The 24,396-nt window shown below is 37.0% G+C and overlaps 2 pseudogenes; both read left to right on the top strand.

The window, feature by feature from the left end:
- Positions 1-5,351: 5,351 nt before the first annotated feature.
- Positions 5,352-5,837, top strand: LOC122747636 (annotated as a pseudogene).
- Positions 5,838-5,950: 113 nt separating this feature from the next.
- LOC122747637 lies at positions 5,951-7,409 on the top strand (annotated as a pseudogene).
- Positions 7,410-24,396: the final 16,987 nt, after the last annotated feature.

Here is a 24,396-nt window from a genome sequence, read left to right on the forward strand (position 1 = left end):
CAGTTCTTTATTTGAATAAATCTTTCCATGCTTCTTTTGTCATCGAATTCTTTGTTTCTTTTTTGTTTGTTTGTTTGTTTGTTTTTTGTTTTTTTTTTGCAGGGCAATTAGGGTTAAGTGACTTGCCCAGGGTCACACAGCTAGTTAAGTGTCAAGTGTCTGAGGCTGGATTTGAACTCAGGTTCTCCTGAATCCAAGGCCAGTGCTTTATCCACTGCACCATCTAGCTGCCCCGAATTCTTTGTTTCTTACAGTAAAGTAATTTTCCATTGCATTTGTATGCCACAACTTGTTTAATCATTCCCCAATGTATGTCTTCTGCCCACTGCAGATTTGAAGAGTCAACCAGATTTAGAGCTTATGTGATTGGTTTGAGAGTTATGGCATTTCAAAGGGTGACCTTTAGGATGATTGAAAGATGTAATGCATATTTATCTGCCATAGTGGACTGAGTATAGTGCAAGATTCTCTGTGGACACTTTATAAATATAAATTGAATTTATTTGTGTATGGTGGCTAGATCAAGCCTCTCAGAAATTTGCTTCCTATATGGCTTTATGTTCAAGAACCATGGATTTTCCAAGGCCAAAGAAATATCTGTGGGGATCTTCCATAGAGAAAATTCCACCCTCCCACTATGATGGGCAGGGGCGGGTATGAATGAGAGTGAAGAGATGAGACTGACACAGGTTGCAGGCCTAGGCCACTGAGAGGATGGAGGTGCATTAGATAGTAATTGGGAAGTTCAGAATTTGGGACCATGGATCAGCTGCCTCATAAGACCTTTTAGCTGGAAACCTATCCCTCTCCTCTCTCTTGCTCTTTTCTCATGTATATATGACTGTTGTTCTGTTCTACTCATGTTCTAAATTGTGCTCCTGATTGCACCCCATGGCACCATCCTAAATCCTGTTGTATTATCCTTTTGTTTTCTTTCTTGGTGATCTCTTCAGATGCTATGGGTTCAACTATCATCTGTATCATCTTAGAGACACTTCCATAGACTACATAATCATTTTTCATTTCTCTCCCAAGTTCACCACTTGCATATCCAACTGCTTGCTAGACATATCCACCTGGAGGACCTATAGATTACTCTAACAACATATTTAAAGCAGAACTCATTATCTTTTCACTTAATCCTCCTCCTCTTCATTTCTCTCTTCTGTCAAGAACACCACTCTTCTTGTAGGAACCCAGGTTTACAAATGAGGAATCATTCTTGAATCTTCACTCTCATGCACCCTTCATATCCAATGAGTTGCCAAGTCTTGTTCATTTCACCTCAACATGTGTTCCTCTTTACTCTTAGTTCTTTCTCTTTACTCTTAACACAACTTCCCTGACCCAAAAACCTCATTAAATCTCACCTGGGCTATTGAAATAGCCTCCTAATTGATCACCTTGTCTCAGCCTCACCTCTCTCCAATTGATTCTCTCCAGGGCTGACAAATTGATAGTCCTAAATTGATTGCTAAATTGATAGTCCACAGGTCTCAGCAATATCATTCCTCTGCTTAAGAAGCTTTTGTGGCTATTCAAAACCTTTAGGATAGAAAACATACTTCTCTTTTAGGCAATTAAAGCTCTTCACCATCTGGCTTTCCCTATCATTTCAGGCTGATTATACATTACTCCCTCTCATATACTCTATACTCCAGTCTAGTTGGTCTTCTTGCTATTGCCCATATATGACATTATATCTCCTTCCTCTGTGCCTTGTAGAGCCCATTTCTCATGCCTAAAATACTCTTCCTCTTCATCTTCAATTCTTGGAACCCCTATCTCCTTTCAAGGATCAGCTCAAGTGCTTCCTTCTTCAGGAGAACTTTTCTGATGGCCTTTCTCTCATTCCTATCATGACAAGGCATTGTGGGACTTTTTGGGTGGTAGCTATGACAATATATTAGGCTCTCCTATTTGGTAATATGTTCTAAAGATTTGTGTGGATAGGGGGGGCATAGTGAAACATCATTTTTGTGAAGCATGCTTCAAAACTTAAATAAATCTGTGATCTCATCTCTAATTGCAACTCATCTATATATTCTTATCCTGTGTTATTCTTGTTTACATCTAAGAATCATCTGAAAATACATTTGAGGCAGGATTTGAACTCAGGTCTTACTGACTCCCTATCAAACATTATATCTACTAATCTACTAGTTCCTCATAGAGAAGAATTTTCTAACAAATAAAGATATCTATTCTTTTTTTTTTTTTTTTTTGGGTGAGGCAATTGGGGTTAAGTGACTTGCCCGGGGTCATACAGCTAGTAACTGTTAAGTGTCTGAGGCCGGATTTAAACTCAGGTCCTCCTGACTCCAGGGCCGGTGCTCTATCCACTGCTTCACCTAGCTTCCCCAAATAAAGATATCTAATTCTATGGTCTGTCCTTTCAGGATACTCACTGGCCGTCCCCTCCACAGCCTTACCCACTGCCATCATAGACACTAGATACCATGTCTTAGATTCAAGAGCAGTAGTTTTTAAATCTTTTGGTCTCAGAACCCATTTACACTCTTAAAAATCTTTGAGGATACTTCCAAAGAGCATTTGTTTATGGGGGTTCTATCTATCAATACTTACCATTTCAAAAATTAAAACATCTTAGTATTATTATGAAAATTGTTTTGAGCTCATGGACTACCTAAGAGCCTCAAGGGTGATCTTTGTTAGTCCAAGTCCATCTTGATTTACTCTGCCTAGGTCATCTTCTCCTCCCTCTTAGATTGGCTTTGCCCATGTATGCTTCATTTCTCCCTAGTTCTTTTCATTTATTCAAATACACCATAAACAATTGGGAAGCTGAAAACACTATTTCCCAAATATTTTGTTTTTATCAAAGATCATGAATATTGAACTGACCAGAAACTGGAGCAGAACCATGTCACAGTATGGAGAGGACTGTTCCTATCACTACTTTCTTGTCCAATCATATGTTCTATGCCAGTTGGTCCTCATGGGTCCTTGGACCACATTTTGAGAACTACTGCTTTTTTTGGAGGAGGGGGAGGAAATTGGGGTTAAGTGACTTGCCAGTGTCACACAGCTAGTAAGTGTCAAGTGTTTGAGGCTGGATTTGAACTTAGGTCCTCCTGAATCCAGGGCCAGTGCTCTATCCACTGAGCCACCTAGCTGCCCCGAGAACTACTACTTTAAGGGAATTGCTACTTTTAGACCCAGCTCTCCTGACTGAAGAGCATCCAGTTTGACAGGAAACTCATAATGAATAATGATAATTAGTCATACCATAAATCAATATGGATTGAAATTCAAAAAAATAGTAATGACAACTACTACCTAGCAAAACCTCTAGGTTTTTGTTTATACCTTTAAAGTGATTTATAAACATCAAGTAATTCATTCTACTTGAGCTCATTACAGTCAAGTGAAATAGTCATGACAGTTAAAAAAAGGATCCATTTTTCTACATACAAACCTTCTTCAATATTAATTCAAAGTTTTTTTCATTTTCTTTTCTGGTTTCCTAGTATCATCTGCACTGGGAATTTAGTATATAATGATTCATCACTAAAGGACTTCTTTACCTACAACAGAACTCAGAATGCCCAAAGTACATTAGCTGTGGTGAAATGAAGTAATGACACATAGGCACATTTTACTGTAAGATAACGGGTCCCTTTTAGGCATTGTTCAGCCAAATGTCTTTGAACAACTAGGAATTGTATTATCTCATTGTAGCAGGAGTCTTAGAGTTTTCTAATGCAATTAGAAGAAGAAAGGAGCATAGTAGAGAGTGAACTACTGCTGCTTTTAAATGACATGTTTAATATAAAAACATTTATTTAAAAAGAAAGGTAACTAACTGCATGTAATACTTTAAGCAAACAATCTTAACTTGACAAACTTGTCATATTTTCCTGAAACAATCATTGTAATAATGATTAAATGGAAGAATATTGGATTAGGATAAGGGCTGCATTTGCCAACACAGCCTGCCAGTAATTAGCAGTATAACCTGAGGTATGACTTGAGTTTGATCAAGGAAGTTCTTAAATTGAATTTATGAGTTTACAGGTTTGTATGCAAACTAAAGACTTTGCAGTCAATTTTCCTATCAGAACATACTAAATTCCATTGGTTCAATCAAATGTCACTGAATGTTAGTGATTGGCTGTGCCCTCTAGGAAGGCCTGAAAAAACAGTATCAGCCAAATGTGTAGCCAATGGAGCCAAAGCTGCTAGTATCAAACACATTCTCTTAGTGGGGTAATAGATTTCTTTTCCTTTCAGTTTGGTAATTCACTTTCTTTGACCTCTAATACGGTGGACTTACTGGTGGGTGAGATTCTTCTTGGGTTCTCAAAGAATCAGGTTAAAAAATTCTCCCAACAATAGTAAGAAGCAGATCTAGGATTCTAATTTTGCTCTGGAGGTCATTTTACTGAACTGTGTGGTCAAGAGTAAACAAACACACAGGGGACAGGTAGGTGGCACAGGAGATAAAACACTGACCCTGGATTCAGGAGGATCTGAGTTCAAATAGGACCTCAGACACTTGACATTTACTAACTGTGTGACCTTGGGCAAGTCACTTAACCCTCATTACCCTGCAAAAAACAAAAACAAATAAACAAACACACAGATAAAACTGCCCAAATACAGGATAGTAGAAACATTACATGATAACAGTTTATCTGAAAGAAATCTGGAGGTTTAAGTGATGTGGAAACATAACATATGCCAAAAATGACGCAACAGAAAAGCTAATGTAAGACAAAACAAAAAAGCTAATTCCATTTTGGGCTATGTTAAGAGAGCTATGGTAAACAGGATGGAGTGTGCAATAGTCCCTTTACTCTGCCTATACCCAGAGTATCATGTTCAATTCGGTTTACAACATTTTATGAAGAGTAGGAATTGCTTCAGTCTTTCTATTTGCATACTCAATGCATTAGCAGTGTCTCACATATAGTAGGTGATTAATGAATGTTCAGTTCAGTTCAGAGGAGAGTAACCAAAATGGTGAGGGACCTTGAGAAAAATGCCCATATCATTGAAGGAAGTGGGGGTTTTGACCAGGACAGGAGAAGATTTTTGTTTTAAGTCTTATGGGACAGAAATAAAAGCAACTAGTAAAGTTTTCTAAGAAACAAATGTAAAACTTTATAACAATTAGGGTTATCAAAAATGAGATAGGCTGCCTCAGAAGATGTTTCCTATCGTTGATAAGTGTTTCAAAAGTGGTGGACTAGTTTTCCATCTTAGTCCCCACCAGCAAAGGGGAACTCATTGATAATCTTCTCCTGTAGCTCCCTACTACCACCCACTTTTCTTGGGCCTTTGCTAAAGGATCTATACCCTCCACCCCATAGTCACTTGCTGCCACCATGGTGAAGCTCAAGAAAGCTGAGCCAAAGAAAATGGCCCCTTCTCCAAAAGAGGCAGAAGACAATCAGGAAGAGGACATGTCAGAAGATGAAGGAGAAAGTAGTGGAGAAGAGGTTATGGTCTCTAAGAAGAAGGGTACAGAGGCTGTGGCTACACTAGCTAAGAAGGTACCACCAACCAAAAAACCTGCTGTTGCCACCACACCTGCTAAGAAAGCAGTCATGACTCCTGGTAAGAAGGTTACTGTGGGCCTTGCCAAGAATGTGGCTACTAACAAAAACAAAAACAAAAACAAAAACAAAAACAAAAACAAAAAAAGAATGTGTCTACCACAGCCCAAACTGTCATCACATTGGGCAAGAAAGGAGCCATTCCAGCTAGAGCAGCGCCCCCTCACCAAGAAAGGGGCAAAAATTGGGAAGAATACCAAGAAAAAGGACAATGAGTCTGAAGAAGAGGAGGGTGAAGATGAGGGGGATGAATAATTTAAGCTACCCCAAACCATAAAAATGGGAGTAGCTTCAGTCAAACAAGATTCTGAGGATGAGGAAGATGATTGTGATGAGGATGAAAAAGATGAGGGTGACTGAATAATGTTATGGATACCACAACTGTCAAAGGGAAGGAAGCTTTTGTGGAAGCTGCTCCTGGAAAGTCAAGGAAGCTGAGGAATTGGAAGAAGATGAGGAGAAAGAAGAGGAAGTGCCTGTCAACGATGCACCAGGGAAGAGGAAAAAAAGAAATAGGCAAACAGAAAGCCTCTGAAGCCAGGAAACAGAAATTGGAAGCTGAAGCATTTACAAATCTCAGTCTCTCCACTGAGAACCTGAACTTCAACAAAACTGCTTCTGATCTAAAAACTGGCATCATGGATTTCTTTGCAAAAAAGAACCTTATGGTTGTAGATGTTCAAATTGGTGTCTTTGTGAAATTTGGCTATGTAGAATTTGAAACAGCTGAAAACATGGAAAAAGCTCTGGAACCCCGTGGCTCCAAAATGCTTGTCTCTGAAATGAAATGGGAAAAGCCAAAAGAAAACAAAAAAGATAAAGCTACAAGGATGCTCTTTGTTAAGAATCTGCCTTATAAAGTAACTCAGCAGGAACTCAAGGAATTGTTTGAAGATGCTATTGAGGTTAGGCTGGTTTGCATCAAGGATGGGACACCCAAAGGGATTTCCCATGTTGAATTTAAAACAGAAGCAGAGGCTTAGGAAGAGATACGGGGAACTGAGATTACTGGTCAGGCAGTCATTCTGGACTACACAAGGAAGAAAAGTCAAGGACAAGAGAATTCAAGAGTTAGGAAGAATAATACTTGGAATGGGAATAATGGCAAACCTGCAAACTCAAAAGACCCTGGTGCTAAATAACCTTGCCTCCGGTACCACTGAATAAAGTCTGCAGGAATGTTTCTGAAGGCCACTGTCAATCAGCTCTTGCCCAAAACAACCAAGGCTAATCTAAATAGCATGCATTAATTGAATTGGCCTCTGGAGAAGATGTGAAAGGGGCTTTAAAGTCTTGTAACATTATAGAAATTGAAGGCAGAACCATCTGGTTGGAGCTAAGGGGACAGAAGACAGTTAATACAACACCAAGGAGCCAGTCCTACAAAACATTGTTCATCAAAGGTCTGTCTGAAGACACATCATAAGAAACTGTTAAAAATTCATTTCATGGCTTTTTTGGTGTCAGGATAGTCACAGACAGGGAAAAGGAGTCATTTAAAGGGTTTAGTTTAAAGGGTTTAGATGTAGCAGACTTCAACTCAGAAGAAGAAGCTAAATCTGCAAAAGAGGCCATAGAAAATGGGAAGATTGATGAAACAAAGTAACTCTGAACTGGGCTCAATGGCTTTGGAGCTCTGGTGGCAGTCATGGTGGTGATGGTGGTGGTAGTAGTGGGAGCTTCCTTAGCCAAGGAGGGGATAGAAGAGACTAAGGCGGCTTTGGTGGCAGAGGCTAAGAAAATTTTGGAGGTTGAGGTGGTTTCCAAGGAGGTTGAGGAGGAGGAGGAAACAACAAGCAACAAGGAAAAAAGATGAAGTTTGAATAGCTTCTCCCCATTTTTCCTTTTCTATCTGAATGAATGCTAATGGTTTTATCTTGCCATCTTATTATTGAAAGAGCCTTCTGGAAAGACATTCCAAAACAAACATGAAGGTCAGATGTCTTCTTGCAGGGTGGAGGTTTGGGTTTTTTGTGGGGGTGGGTGGGAGGCAATTGAGGTTAAGTGAATAAGTACTCAGGGTCACACAGCTAGTAAGTGTCTGAGACTGGACTTGACAGAGTCTTGGAAAGACCTGGATGACAGTTCAAGAGAGAGAGCATGTTGATTTTGCCTGGATAGATGTTCCACATAAACTTTTTGTAGAGATGAGTGATAGATGAGGGAATTAACCTTTTTTATCTATGAATTGTCTTGAGTTTATAATGTTATATCCCATGTACAAAAACATTTTTTTCTATCAAAAATGTATAACCATGACATGGGGCTTAGGATAAATCAGAAGTTTCTCCTATGAGAAGCAAAACCAAAGATGACTGGGTAACAGGACAGACATATCAAGGAATCAAGGGACTATTTAAGTTTAGATTGACTAACTAGATTATCAGGACAGACACACCTGAGAAGTAAGGGGAGATAAAATTCTATAGCAGGAAAGTCAATTAGGTTTGGCTACTATCTGATCCTGAGCTAGGAGATAAGAGATAATTCCAAAGGTCAGAACCATCACTTCACAAAAATCCTTCTCAACTCTCAGGAATATAACAAGCATCCAAGCTTTTCCCACCCCACCCCCAAAAGGGAACTTTCCAGTTTTCAAGTGGACACCCCATCTATCCTCTATAAAAACTTTTGCCTTCCTTCAATTCTGGGAGGAGGATGTTTCTAAGCCCTCCTCCCTGAGGAGTGAAGTCTTTGACTTCCCATTTGGTCACTTTCTCTAGCGCCAAATAAAAGACCACTTTAATTCTAATTGGTCTCTGTGTGAGAGTGTAATTCTTTATTGAGGAATACTTAAGAAACACCACTTCTCCCCTGTGACAACCAGCTGTTGGGAATGTTTGTAGAAGAGTTTTCTCCTTCAAGTGAATCAGATGACCTGTGACCTCCCTTCCAGCTCTGAAATGATCTCATACCATGAAAATAAAAAAACAAAAAAACCAAAAAAAACCCTAAGCAATGATTAGGGCCAATTAAAAAATAATAATCAAAACAAACAGCATATTTGGCAATCTTAGGCAATATTGTTACAGTGAGCCCGTGGTGTCTTAGTTATTTCTGCCTTCCCAGTTTTTGTTTCATTCTTTTTCTTAAGTCTAAAAACACAACTGACTGGCTGCTTTGCTCCACAATTTAAAGGGTCCCTCCCCTAGGTCTTACCTAGTTACGATAGCTTTTTAGTGACTGGTTGTTGCAGACTTCGTTTCCTTGGGAGATCTTTAGTATTAAAAATATTTCCTTAGCTACCTCAATCTTCCAGCAAATTGGAAGTAAAAATACATGGAATCCACATCCTTTGAAAGCAAGCCCCTCCAGTCATAGGGAAGTGATCTGATAAACTAATTTGCACTATGGTGATAATGATTTAATGAATGATTGTCTACTGATTCGTGGACCCCAGAACAAATTTTTGCAATCCCCAGAAAGGACTTCAATTACTAAAAGAATACTTAGAAGGGACGTAGAGATAGGGATTATAGGGGAGGAATGTGGAAAAACAGCTGCTGGTTTCAGCTGTTGCCATGGAGAACAATGAGGGAGCTCTTCAGTTGAAGAAATGGGGTTATGGGAACTTGCTGGCTAAATCTAGATGTAAAAATAGGCAAATTGAGATTATGCCTGGTACTGTACTATTGTAACCTAAAGCTCAGGTGTGATTCTTGCTAGCCCCCTCCTGGAACTCCTTATGATACCTGGTCTTGGTTTTGCTTCAGGCTTAGATTTTAACCTCAAGACTTAAACCCACGGACAGTTCTGCCTTACTTTTGACCTTGACTTGTGTGCTCCAGCATTCTATCCTTTGCTTTTGCAGTAATTTTGCAGCTACAGAACAACATCCCTCATTCTCCCCATTCTCTCTGTTCCCCAAATTAGGAAGGATTCTTTTGTACATTCTAATGTATAGGCCTTGGTGGGACCTAACTTCAGCCTCACCCTAAGGCAGATGCCTTATCAAAGTGGTATCAAAATGGATAGAGCACTGAGCCTGGAGTTAGGAAGACCTGAGTTCAAATTCAGCTTCAGAAACTTACTAGTTGTATAACCCTGAACAAGTCACTTAACATCTGTTTGCTTCAGTCTCCTCAGTTGTAGAATGGGAATAAGCACCTGCCACTCAGGGTTGTGGTGAAGATGAAGAGAGATAATATTTGTAATGTGCTTGGCACATAGTAGGTACTTAATAAACACGTGTTTCCTCCCTTCCTGGAACAGCAACAGGGCTTGGTGAAAGAGGAGGTAAAGGCTCGATTTGCTGCTGTCATTAGAAGTCAACTTTCCCAACTGTGTTTGGCTAGGAAGTTATAGATCATATTGTCAGTAAGCTATGGAAGCAAGAAGCAGTGTGATTATTGTGAAAGGCAATGGAGTGGAGTGGAACAAATAGGAGATTTGGAGTCAGTCGGACCTTGGTGCCATACCTGGCTGACTAGCTGTGTAACCATGGCTAAAATCACAACCTGTATAAATCTCAGTGTCTTCTTGTGTTATATGGGGATACTATTACTTGTACTAGCTATCTTACAAGGTTTTAATAATAAAAGTACTATATATGATGGGATCTGTTATTATTATTATCATTGGCAAGGGAGCATCTATAATAGGGCCATGGTAGATATGGGTATGGGATAAGCCAAAATTATTTTGAACCGCATACAGTTTAATCTAGGGTGAGTAAAATGTATTTATGGTATTGTATAAAGAATGTTGGATTTGAAATTAGAGGATTTGGGATCAAATCCTTTGGGTTTTTAAATTTTATTTTTTTATTTTTAATCTTTCTTTTTGGGGGGGACAATTGGGGTTAAGTAACTTGCCCAAGGTCACACAGCTAGTAAGTGTCAATAGCTCATATTTTATTTTCTGAGCCATCACTCTGTACCTCTCAATATTTCTTCTTATCTCCAACATGACAACCATTCTGGAGAGCAATTTAGAATTATGCCCAAAGGGCAATAAAGCTATCCATACCCTTTGAGCCAGCAATACCACTTTTGGGTCTTTTTCCCAAAGAAATCATGGAAAGGGGAAAGGGACCCACATGTACAAAAATATTTATAGCTGCTCTTTATGTGGTGGCAAGGAATTGGAAGTTGAGGGGATGCCCATCAATTGGGGAATGGCTGGACAAGTTGTGGTATGTGAATACAATGGAATACTATTGTGCTGTAAGAAATGATGAGCAGGAGGAGTTTAGAGAAACCTGGAGGGTCTTGTGTGGGCTAATGATGAGTGAGATGAGAAGAACCAGAAGAACATTATACACAGTATCATCAACATTGAGTGTTGATCTACTGTGATGGACTATATTCTTCTCACCAATGCAATGGTACAGAAGAGTTCCAGGGAGCTCATGATAGAAGAGGATCTCCAAATCCAAGAAAAAAAAAACACAAAACTACGGAGTATAGATGCTGAATGAACCATACTATTTCTTTTGTTTTTGGTGCTGTTGTTTTTTCTATTTTGAGGTTTTTCATCATTGCCCTGATTTTTCTCTTATAACATGACTAATGCAGAAATAGGATTAATGTTAATATGTATATATATATATATACATATTATACATATATATATATAACCTATATCAGATTACCTTCTGTCTAGGGGAGGGGGGAGAGAGGGGAGGGAGAAAAATCTGAAATTGGAAAGCCTGTATAAACAAAAGTTGAGAACTATCTTTACATGTAACGGGGAAAAAAATAAAATACTTTATTAATAAATTTAAAAATCAAAGAAAAAAAATAAAGACCCCAAAGTGGTATTGCTGGCTCAAAGGGTATGGATAGCTTTATTGCCCTTTGGGCATAATTCTAAATTGCTCTCCAGAATGGTTGGATCAGTTCACAGCTCCACCAACAATGCATTAGTGTTCCAATTTTCCCACAGCTTCTCCAACATTTATTATTTTCCTTTTTTGTCATTTTAGCCAATCTGATAAGTGTCAGGTGGTACCTCAGAGTTGTTTTAATTTGCATCTCTCTAATCATTAGATATTTAGAGCATTTTTTCATATGGGAATAGATAGCTTTGGTTTCTTCATCAGAAAACTGCCTATTCATATCCTTTGACCATTTCTCAATTGGGGAATGACTTGGATTCTTATAAATTTGATTTAGTTCCCTATGTATTTTAGAGATGAGGCCTTTATCAGAAGTACTGGCCACAAAAATTGTTTCCCAGCTTTCTGCCTCCCTTCTAATTTTGGATGCATTGCTTCTGTTTGTACAAAAATTTTTAAATTTAATGTAATCAAAATCATCCATTTTGCATTTTATAATATACTCTATCTCTTGTTTGGTCACAAACTGTTTTCCTTTCCAAAGATCTGATAGGTAGATTATTCCTTTCTCTCCTAATTTACCTATGGTATCACCTCTTATGTCTAAATCATGTATCTATTTTGACCTTATTTTAGTATAAGGTGTCAGATGTTGGTCTATGCCTAATTTCTGCCATACTATCTTCCATTTTTCCCAGCAGTTTTTGTCAAATACTGAGTTCCTATCCCAGAAGCTGGAGTCTTTGGGTTTATCAAACACTACATTACTAGTGTCATTTACTAATGCATTTCCTGTGCCTAGCCTATTCCATTGATCTACCACTCTATTTTTTAGCCAGTACCAGATAGTTTTGATGACTGCCGCTTTATAGGAAAGCTCCAGGTTTGGTACCGCTAACCCACCTTCCTGTGAATTTTTTTTCATTATTTCCCTGGATATTCTTGATTTTTTGTTTTTCCAGATGAATTGTGTTATTATTTTTTCTAGCTTTATAAAATAATTTTTAGGTAGTCTGATTGGTATGGCACTGAATATTTAAATTAATTTAGGCAGTATTGTCATTTTTACTATATTAGCTCTGCCTATCCATGAGCAGTTGATATCTTTCCAATTATTTAGATCTGATTTGATTTGTGTGAAGAGTGTTTGGTAGTTGTGTTCATAGAGTTCCTGGGTTTGTCTTGGCAAGTAGACTCCCAAATATTTTATATTATCTACCGTTACTTTAAATGGAATTTCTCTTTCTATCTCTTGCTGCTGGACTTTGTTGGTCATGTATAGAAATGCTGATGATTTATGTGGATTTATTTTATATCCTGCTACTTGGCTAAAGTTGTTAATTGTTTCAAGTAATTTTTGAGTTGATTCTCTAGGATTCTTTAAGTATACCATCATATCATCTGCAAAGAGTGATAGTTTTGTTTCCTCCTTGCCTATTCTAATTCCTTTAATTCCTTTTTCTTCTCTGATTGCTAAAGCTAACATTTCTAGTACAATATTAAATAATAGAGATGATAATGGACATCCCTGTTTCACCCCTGATCTTATTGGGAAGGCCTCTAATTTATCTCCATTGCATATAATACTTGCTGATGGCTTTAGGTAGATACTGTTTATTATTTTAAGGAAAGCTCCACCTATTCCTAAACTCTTTAGTGTTTTTATTAGGAATGGGTGCTGTATTTTGTCAAAAGCTTTCTCTGCATCTATTGAGATAATCATATGATTTTGGTTGGTTTTCTTATTGATGTGGTTGCTTATGTTAATAGTTTTCCTAATGTTGAACCAGCCCTGCATGCCTGGTATAAATCCTACCTGTTCATAGTCTATCATCCTGGTGATCACTTGCTGTAATCTCCTTGCTAATATCTTATTTAAGATTTCAGCATCAATATTCATTAGGGAAATGGGTGTATAATTTTCTTTCTCTGTTTTTGCTTTGCCTGGTTTTGGTATCACCACCATATTTGTGTCATAAAACGAATTTGGTAGAACTCCTTCTTCACCTATTTTCCAAATAATTTGTATAATATTGGAATTAATTGTTCTTTAAATGTTTGGTAAAATTCACCCGTAAACCCATCTGGCCCTGGGGATTTTTTCTTAGGGAGTTCGTTAATGGCTTGTTCAATTTCTTTTTCTAATATGGGTTTATTTAAGGATTTTATTTCCTCTTCAGTTAACCTGGGCAGTTTGTATTTTTGTAAATATTTATCCATTTAATTTAGATTGTCAAATTTATTGGCATAGAGTTGGGAAAAATAATTCCTAATTATTGATTTAATTTCCACTTCATTGGTGGTAACATGACCCTTTTCATTTTTGATACTGGTAATTTGGTTTTCTTCTTTCTTTTTTTTAAATCAAATTCACCAATATTTTATCTATTTTATTGTTTTTTTTTCATAAAACCAGCTCTTAGTTTTATTGATTAATTCTATAGTTTTTTGCTTTCAATCTTATTAATTTCTCCTTTAATTTTCAGGATCTCTAGTTTAGTATCTAATTGGGGATTTCTAATTTGTTCTTTTTCTAGCTTTTTAAGTTGCATGCCAATTCATTGATCTCCTCTTTCTCTTTTCTATTCATGTAAGCATTTAGAGCTATAAATTTTCCCCTAAGCACTACTTTGGCTGCATCCCATAGATTTTGGTATGTTGTCTCATTATTGTCATTCTCTTGGATATAGTTATTGATTGTTTCTATGATTTGTTGTTTGGCCCATTCATTCTTTAGAATGATATTATTTAATTTCCAATTGATTTTCATTCTACTTTTCCCTGTCTCTTTCTTACATGTAATTTTTATTGCATCATGATCTGAGAAGGATTCATTTACTATTTCTGCCTTTCTACATTTGACTATGATGTTTTTGTGCCTTAATACATGGTCAATTTTTGAAAATGTGCCATGTACTGCTGAGAAAAAGGTATATTCCTTTCTATCCCCAATCAACTTTCTCCAGATATCTATCATGTCTAATTTTTCTAGTAATCTATTCACTTCTTTCTTATTTATTTTTTGGCTAGATTTATCTAATTCTGAGAGGGGGAGATTCAGATCCCCCACTAGTATAGTATTACTGTCTAATTCCTCTTCTAACTCATTTAACTTCTCCTTTAAGAACTTGGATGCTATACCACTTGGCGCATACATATTTAATATTGATATTACTTCATTATCTATAGTACCTTTTAGCAAGATGTAATTTCCTTCCTTATCTCTTTTAATGAGATCTATTTTTGCCTGCACTTTGTCTGAGATAAGGATTGCTACCCCTGCTTTTTTTACTTTAGCTGAAGCATAAGATATTCTGCTCTGGCCTTTTACCTTTACTCTGTGTATATCTCTCTGCTTCAAATGTGTTTCTTGTAAACAGCATATTGTAGGATTCTGGTTTTTAATCCACTCTGCCATTTGCTTCTGTTTCATAGCAGAGTTCTTCCCATTCACATTCACAGTTATTATTACTGACTGTCTATTCCCCTCCATTCTATTTACCTCCTTTGTACTCCCCCCCCTTCTTTCACCCTATTCCTCCTCACTGACATTTTACTTCTTACCCCTGCTTCCCTTTTTATCACTGCCCCCCTCTTTTCTTTACCCTTTTCTCCCTTGCTTTTGTCCTCCCTTCTATCAGTCCCCCCTTTCCCTTCCCCTTTTGCTTCCCTAAAGAATGAGCTAAGTTTCTTTATCCCAATGAACGTATATGTTATTCCCTCTTTGAATCAGATCTAATGAGATTAGGGTTGAAACAATGTTCACCCCTCCTTTCTTTCCCTCTATTGTAATAGGGTTTGTTTTTTTCACCTCTTCATATGATATAATTCATCCCATTCCACCTCCCCTTTCCTCTCCTCCCTATAGACTCCCTTTTTAACCCCTTAATTTTTTTTTGTATCATCACATCAAAGACAATTTATATTTATACCCTCTGTGTAAACTCCTTCTCTCTGTCCAAATACATTTACAGTTCTTAAGAGTTATGAGTATTATCTTCCCATGTAGAGATATAAACAGTTTAACCTAATTGGGTAACCTTTTTTTTTTTTTTTCTCTCTGTTTCCCTTTTTAAACTTCTCTTGAGTCTTGTATGTTAAGATCGAATTTTCTATTCAGCTCTGGTCTTTTCACCAGGAAAGTTGAAAGTCCCCAATGTCATTAAATGTCCATCTTTTCCCCTGAAAGAGAATGCACATTTTTGCTGGGTAATAGATTCTTGGCTGCAATCCAAGCTCCTTTGCCTTCTGGAATATCATATTCCAAGCCTTGTGGTCCTTTACTGTTGAAGCTGCCAGGTCCTGAGCAATCCTGACTGTGGCTCCATGATATTTAAATTGCTTTTTTCTGGCTGCTTGGAGTATTTTCTCCTTCACCTGATAATTCTGGAATTTGGCTACAATATTCCTTGGAGTTTTCTTTTTGGGGTCTCTTTCAGGAGGTGATCAGTGGATTCTTTCGATGATGATTTTATCCTCTGATTCTATGACATCTGGGCAGTTCTCCTTAATAATTTCCAGGAATATGGTGTCTAGATTCTTTTTCTGGTCATGGTTTTCTGGCAGTCCAATGATTCTCAAATTGTCTCTCCTGGATCTGTTTTCCAGATCAGTTGTCTTTCCAATGAGGTATTTCACATTTTCTTCTATTTTTTCATTTGTTTGATTCTGCTTGACTGATTCCTGGTGTCTCATGGATTCCTTATCTTCCAACAGTCCCGTTTTAATTTTTTAGGCATTGTTTTTTTCAGTGAGATTATGTACCTTTTTTTCCATTTGGCCAAGTGAATTTTTTAAGGTAGTGTTTTCTTCAATGAGATTATACACCTTTTTTTCTATTTGGCCAGATGAATTTTTTTCAAATTTATTATTTATTTATTTTTTTAAGTGAGGCAGTTGGGGTTAAGTGACTTGCCCAGGGTCACACAGCTAGTAAGTGTCAAATGTCTGAGGCTGGATTTTAACTCAGGTCCTTCTGAATCCAGGGCCGGTGCTTTATCCACTGCGTCACCTAGCTGCCCAGATGAATTTTTTAAGGCATTGTTTTCTTCAATGAGATTTTGCACCTTTTTTTCCATTTGGCCAAATGAATTTTTTAAGGCATTGTTTTCTTCAGTGAAATTATGTGCTTCCTTTTCCAAGCTGCTGATTCTTTTTTCATAGTTTTCTTGTTTTGCTTTCATTTCTCTCCCCATTTTTTCTTCTACCTCTTTCAATTGATTTTAAAAATCCTTTTTGAGCTCTTCCAGGAAGGCTTTTTGTTCTTGAGACCAATTCACCTTCCCTCATGAGGCTTCACAAGTAGGCAATTTGAGGCTATTGTCCTCGTCTGAATTTGTGTTGGCTTCTTCCCTATTGATACAGAAGCTCTCAATGGAGAGGGCTCTTTTTTGCTTCTTACTCATTATTGCAGCTTGTTTGTTTATTTTTTAAATTGAGGTCTGCTCTAGGGGCACCAGGGTCCCTGTTTTGGGCTTCTTATGCAGGGGTATAGGTGCTGTGTGACAGGTTTTTTACTCTGAGGCCTTTATAGTGTGTGCAGTTCGACCCCCTGCACTTCTTGTCTGGGTGCGCTTGGCCAGGCGCCCGATCCTGCCTCTCCGGTTCGTGGCCCTAAAGCTGGCAACTTGTTCTCCTGGCCAGTGCAGGTAGGTTTTTCCACCGTCCTTCTTGGCCATCAGATTTTTGAGCCAGGTTCCAGGGGCCTCAGTTGTTCGGCTGTGGCCCGCAGCTCCTGCTGACTTGCCCTGACCCCCTCAGCGCTGGGCTGCTGCCCTGTGCTGGGCCTCCCTTTTGCCTGAGTCAGAACGACCTTTTCCTGAAGTCTTCTAAATTATCTCTGGTTGGAAGACTGTGTCTTTCTGTCTCTGCAGGTACTGTAGTTTCAGAATCCGTCCAGAGGCTTGATTTAATGTTCTTTTTGAGGGAACAGAAGGAGAGCTCAGGAAGCTTGCTGCTTCCTCTCCACCATCTTCCATATCACTTTTGTTTTGTTTTGTTTTTGCGGGGCAGTGGGGGTTAAGTGACTTGCCCAGGGTCACACAGCTAGTAAGTGTCAAGTGTCTGAAGCCGGATTTGAACTCAGGTACTCCTGAATACAGGGCCGGTGCTTTATCCACTGCGCCACCTAGCTGTCCCTCATATCACTTAAAAAAAAAAATCTTACTTCCTATGAACCTATCTTCATCTGCCCCACATCCTCTCAGCTTTCCACTTTTGGTCTAAGACATTACTATAATCATCTGGATCCTGAAAGTTTTGCATCTTTTCCTTTAAAAAGCTTTGAAATGAAAGACTTAAACTGCGTGTCTTTATAATGTTACTAACTGATTTAATTATAGCTCCTTTGTTTAGGTGAATGATAAATTAGCACCTACATAAGGCTTTAGACTTTTCAACAACTATTATATACATCACTTCATTTGAACCTTATAATAACCCTATGAGGTAATATTACTACAGATACAGTATTATTATTTGTTTCCATTTTACAGATGTGGAAGAAGAGTTTTGGTGAAATTAGACAGCTTGCTCATGGTCATACAGCTAATATAAGAGGTGGATTTTGAATTCATGTTTTTCAGACTCCAAGCTCAGCACTTTATCATCTATGCCACACTGATTCTTTCCTCCTCCTCCTCCTCCTCCTCATCTTCCTTTACCTCTTAATGAAGCCAAAGACTGGTCTAGCTCTATCTGTAGACTATGTTCCCTTCACCCCTTTTTTGTAGGCCACATATATCTACCAATACACTCTTTTCTGATGTTTCTTTGCCCCCGATTTCTTTGAAAATACAAGTCACATGCACCTTCAAATTAACTCCCAAAATACATTTCCATGAAAAAAGTGCTTCCACCCAAAAAACCCAGAGCTCATTAAATCTTTCTTTCTTTTTTTTTCTTTTTTTTTTTTACAAACCCATCTTCAAGGAATTCTTTTTTAATGTTTAGCCTAAATTTCTGGTTTATATAACTCGCAAAAATGGTATCCAAAGTTTAAGCTATTGAGATAGAATTTATTTTACTCAACTTTGGGACTTTCTGATTATGTGTTTTAACATTTAACTATGCATGATTTGATACCAAAAATATACTAGAGAAGGTTTAATTTCAAATAGAGTAGTTAAGAAGTATTGAGCTTGTTTGGTTTATACATATTTTAATTTTCTTGTTATTATATTGGCACTGTTACAATTAATGGCCTATCTGCAATTCCATTAAATCTTCTATTTTCAGAGGTTTATAACTGAAGCATATTTTTTTTCCAGGCTGAAACTTGTTATACAAGGTCTCAGTGTGGAACCAATTAAAAAGAATTAGCTATTAGTTTGTCCTTAAAAGCAGTTTTAAATTTTTTTATTAATTTCAGACTAAGCTGTTTAGCCAAGTTCATCCTATACCTTCCTTGTCCTCCAGACTAGTATGAGAAACAATGTTTGTGAATCTGCTTATTGGAAAGAGAAATTAATAAAATATAGAAAACAGGGAAAGTAAAAAGCCATATTTCTAGCTCGGGAACCTAGCCAGGTTTTAAATTTTTCTTTTTAAAAGAAATTATTCTTTTGAGTCATCTGTATGACAAATACAATCACCACTGAAAGGCTATCTGATCTTAGATGTGGGGTAGAGGAGACAAAAATATGTGGAAATATGTTTAACATGACTGTTATGTATAGCCTATATTAGATTGCTTGTTGGCTTCGGAGGGGGGGGGGAAGGAAAGGAGGGTGGGAGAAAAATTTGGAACTCAGAAAATATTTTTACATGTAATTGGAAAAAAATTAAAATTAAAATTAAATTAAATTAAAAAAAAAGTCTGGTGCAGGGGCAGCTAGGTGGCACAGTGGATAAAGCACTGGCCCTGGATTCAGGAGGACCTGAGTTCAAATCTGGCCTCAAAACACTTGACACTTACTAGCTGTGTGACCCTGGGAAAGTCACTTAACCCTCATTGCCCCACAAAAAACCAAAAATGAAACAAAACAAAAACCCAAGCAACCAAACAAAAAAAGTCTGGTTCAGTGGAAAGGACATTGGATTAGAAATCAGAGAGTTTGGGTTTCCATTCCATCTCTTCTTCCTACAATCTGTGTGGCCTTAAGCAGATCATTTAACCTTGATGCGCCTTGGTTTCCTCAACTGTAAAAAAAAAAAAGTGTGTATGTGTGGGGGTGTTGAGCAATGAGATCTTTAGTGTTCCCTCCAACTCTTGGATCTATAAAGTCTTTCTTATATGTCATGCTTTTAAGACCCTTCACTAGTTTGATTGCCCTCTTCAGGATATGCTTCATTTGTATCAATTTCCCTTATAAAGAAAGTATGGTATCCTAAAAACATCACAGTGCTTCAAATATGATTGAGCAGTAGAATATATTCCTTGATGTTGAACATCATCTTTCTATTAACAAAGCTAAGAGTAATTATCTTTTTAAGCTCACATTAAACTTGTGGGCAACTATAATTCCTAAATATTTTTTCATGAAGTTTCTGTATCTTTTACCATGAAGTTTATTTTTTAAACCTGAATGATGTATTTAATACTTATTAATTAATTTCTGTTTTAGAGTTAGTCCATTATTCATACCCAAGATATTTTCAAATATTGGTGCTATTATTCAATGTATTTCCACCTGAAAATCAAATCAATAAATATTTATTGAGGGCCAACTGTGTGCAAAGTCCTTTGTTAGGCATTGTCAAGAATACAGAAAAGTTTAAGACTCTGCTTTTATGGAACTTGTGGTCTCACACCTATAAGCAATAAAATTTTTGAATAGGGAGCTATTACTGTGATTGAATTCCAAACATTTTTCTCAACCATCAGGGTAATTTAGAGGAAAAAAGTAGCCTTTAAATTGTATTCAAATCCATTTTGTTCATTGCTTTCACTTTCCTATGGTTGGCTCTGCATTCCTGTGGTTAAATGACTTGTGACCAAAAGATTTGCTAGGTCTGATTCTGTGATACTAAAATTCTGAAAGATTATCTCAGCAATGTCAGGTACTGGTACATCCAGGTTCCTTGATGCTCGCATAGCCCTTTAGACTGACTATAGCAGCACACTGGACTGTTCCAAACTTTCAACCGCATTTAATTAGGCTATGCTTGTTTGTGTGCCTATCTTCCAAATTGGTCTAAACTGTTTAAAACTCGCCTAAGATAGTTTTTCTGAATTCATGTTTTTGCTATTAATATTTTTGTTGGAAAATGTAATTTAAAAGTCAATATTAAATCTGTACTTATGGTTTATTCTAGCTAACATTTGGAATTAAAGTACATTTCATTGGTGTCCCCATTCTGGCTTCTCTTTTTTTCTATTTTTGTCTCTAATTTGATCCCTGTTTGCTCTTGAGTACATCTCTGAGTCACCAAATCTAGTGGATAGAGTTTAAGACTTAGAAGTAGGAGGACCTAAGTTCAAATTCTGTCTCTAATATTAACTATGCCAGTGGCTAAGCTGCTTAACCTCCCTGAACTTCAGTTCCCCATATAATTAAAATGGAGATAATATTTTTCCCAATACACATTTCATAGGGCTACTATGAGTCTTAAATGTAATAATGCACTAAAAGTACTTTGAAAGACTTGAAGAATCAGATAAATGTCAGTTATCATTACAATTGATGGAAAATCAACAAGTCAACAAGCATTTATTAAACACTGAATATGTGACAGGTACAGTACTTAGCAATGGGAATACAAATAAAAGTAGAAGGAAAGATAGTTCCTGCCCTCAAGGAGCTTACATTCACTTAAAAAAATTTAATGATTTTTAAAATGTTCAGTTCCTGGATTTTATATCCTATTTCTCTTCTTCCCACCCCAATGAGAAAGCATGAAAAACAGAACTCATTTTATATGTATATATGTATATATGTGTTTATATTTATGTATGTATTACATTGATCAGATATTCTAAGTCTTTTAAAGTTGTCTACAATATCATTGTTATTGTATAAATTATTCTCTTCTGTTTCTGTTCACCCACTTTGCATCAGTTCAAACTAAGTCTTTCTAGGTTTCTCTGAAATAATTCTCTTCATTATTTTTTACTGCACAATAGTATTCTATCACATTCATATACTATAACTTGTTCAGCCATTTTCCAATTCATGGGTACCTCCTCAGTTTCCAATTCTTTGCAAACAACAAAAAGGGTTGCTATAACTTGTTTATATATGAGTTCTTCCCCTTTCTCTGATCTCTTTGCTGCCTAGATCTAGTAAATGATATTTCTGGGACAAAAGGTATTCACATTTTGGACATAGTTTTATATTGCCTTAGAGAATGACTAGATCAGTTCCCAGCAAGAAGTTTTTGTTTAGGTGGAGCAGTGGATAGAGCACTGGCCCTGGAGTCAGGAGGATCTGAGTTCAAATGTGGCCTCAGACACTTAACACTAGCTGTGTGACCCTGGGCAAATCACTTAACCCCAATTGCCTCACCAAAAAAAGAAAAAAGTTTATGTTCTTTTTTCCCCTTGTTTTACTTATTTTATTTTCCCCCAATTATATATTAAAACATGTTTTTTTTTTACAAAATTTTAAAAAAAGTTTTGAATTCTAAATTTTATTCCTCCCTTCCTCCCCTCATGTAAAACATTTCCATATTAGTCACTTTGTACAAGAAGACTCTAATAAAAGAAAAAGGATGAAAGAAAGTGAAAAATAGCATGCTTCAGTCTATTCAAACGATATCAGTTTTTTGTTTAGAGGTGGATAGCATGCTTCATTTGTACTTTGAGAATGTCTCGGCACATTGTATTGCTGAGAATAGCTGTCTTTCACAGTTTTTCATCACAGAGTATTGCTGTTACTTTGTTCAATGTTCTCCTGGTTCTGTTCACTTCACTTTGCATCAGTTCTTCTAAGTCTTTCCAGGTTTTTCTGAAATCATTTTGCTTGTCATTTCTTATAGTACAACAACATCCCATCACAATCATATACCATAGCTTGTTTAGCCATTTCCCAATTGTTGGGCATCCCTTTGATTTCTAATTTTTAATTCTAATGAGGAAGGAGAACACATAAAAGGAAGCTGAAAACAAAAGGGAGTAGACAAAGGAACCCTGAGCAGGAGGCAAGGTAGAGGAAGTCTAAGGGGTTACCTGGAGAGGTGTGAGATTGGCTGTCATTAACACCGTCTTTAAATGGACCAGCCATCTACTCAGAGGGAGAGGTCTTTGGGGCAGATGGTACTTCCAATGTTTTAATTGCAGGGCTGGAGTGAGGAAGAGCTAGGGCATGGAAGAGGAAGTATGGAGTACTTTCTGGAGAGAAATAAACTTGGAACTGGGAGTAAGGTAGTGAAATTATAGCAAGAAAGCTTGGTCCAAAGTAAGATGACAATTTTAGAGGTAAAAGGTACCTTAAAGGCTATTAAATTTCCCAATTTTACAGATGAGGGAATAGAGGCAAAGTGAGGCTAAATGACTTGCCCAGGGTTACAGTTTGCTATCAAGTCCTGAGTAAAAGCTGGTTTAGGAAATCTAAATTAAACCAACACTGGGTGAGGCAGCTAAGTTGCATAGTGGTTAGAGCACTGGCCTTAAAGTCAGAAGGACCTGAGTTCAAATCTGGACTCAGACACTTACTAACTGTGTGACCCTGGGCAAGTCACTTAACACTGACTACTTAACACCCCCCCCCCGCCCCCACAAAAAGACATACACACACCAAAAAGCCAACACTGGCTATTATCTCATTGCATTATTACATAAATTGCAACATTTGGGAGGATATACCTTCATACAAAGTGATGGTTCTGAAAATAGAAAACAATTCACAAGTAAATCTACCAATCTATATCTAATGTTTCTCTAGATATGGTCACTGCCAAATTCTATTAAATCTTATTCCATAGTAGACATCAAATAAATACCTTTTGTATGAATGGATGATAAGAGAATATACTGAGTCTTTTCTAAACTTAAATTTTTTATTAATATGATGTATATATATTTATACATGTACATGTGGTCTCTGCCTTATTGAATGCTATCCTCTAGAGCAAAACTTCTTAAACTGTGGGTGGTGATCCCATATAAGGTCATGCAATTGAATGTGGGAATAATGAAAAATTTGGCAGTAAATGTTTGATTTGTATACCTATTTTATATACCTATATAGCAAGGGGTGTGCAAAAATTTCTCAGATGAAAAGGGATCATGAGTGGAAAAAGTTTGAGAAGTCCTGCTCTAGAGTACCTGGCTCATGGCACAGCAATACTCTTGAGTGCAGGCTGAACCAGATTAAAATTTAATTGGGAAATATGCAATAAAACAAATAAAAATATAATAGAATATGATGTTAATATGTGGTTTTCTAAATCAATATGAGACCCACAGTGATCATTATATATGGTTTAATGGCCTTTTTTCTATTTGAGTTTGACATCTTTGCTCTTGAAGGCAGGGATTATTTCATTTTTGCCTTTGTATACCCAGAGCCTAGCATAGTTCATCACACATAGTAGACACTTAATAAATGCTTGTTGATTGATCAACCTAATTGACAATATATTTTTCTGATCAACTTTGAGAAGGGAATCATATCATCTTCCCATATTTAAATGTAAGCAGTTTATCTAATCTTGCTTAGTCTTTAGCATTGTTCATTCATGTTTACCTTTTTATCTAACTTCCTCCAAATTCCTATTTTATTCCTTATGCTGACCAGTAATATATTGAATCCATGATGAGGAAAGCCATGATGTAGAATACAAGGTCACTTGCTGAGAATTAGGGGAGGGGAATGGGATTATGGGAATTATGAAAAGTTTGGAATGTCCACTGTAGATGCTGAATAGGGAAATCAATAAGAAATGTATAAAGTAATAGGCATTAATCAGTTAAGGTTGAACTCAAGTGAGATAGAATGACTGTCGAGGATTCAATGAACACACTTTCATGACTTTTCCTAAAATGCTTGGTACCCAAGCTATAGAAGAGAAGAAGAAAGCAAACAGTAGTTTTGAAAGATTGGGGATTATAAAGACAAGGACATCAGAAGTTCAAAGAAGAAGGGATTGTATGAC

The sequence above is a fragment of the Dromiciops gliroides genome, chromosome 3 (assembly GCF_019393635.1).
Source record: "Dromiciops gliroides isolate mDroGli1 chromosome 3, mDroGli1.pri, whole genome shotgun sequence".
Lineage (NCBI taxonomy): Eukaryota > Metazoa > Chordata > Mammalia > Microbiotheria > Microbiotheriidae > Dromiciops > Dromiciops gliroides.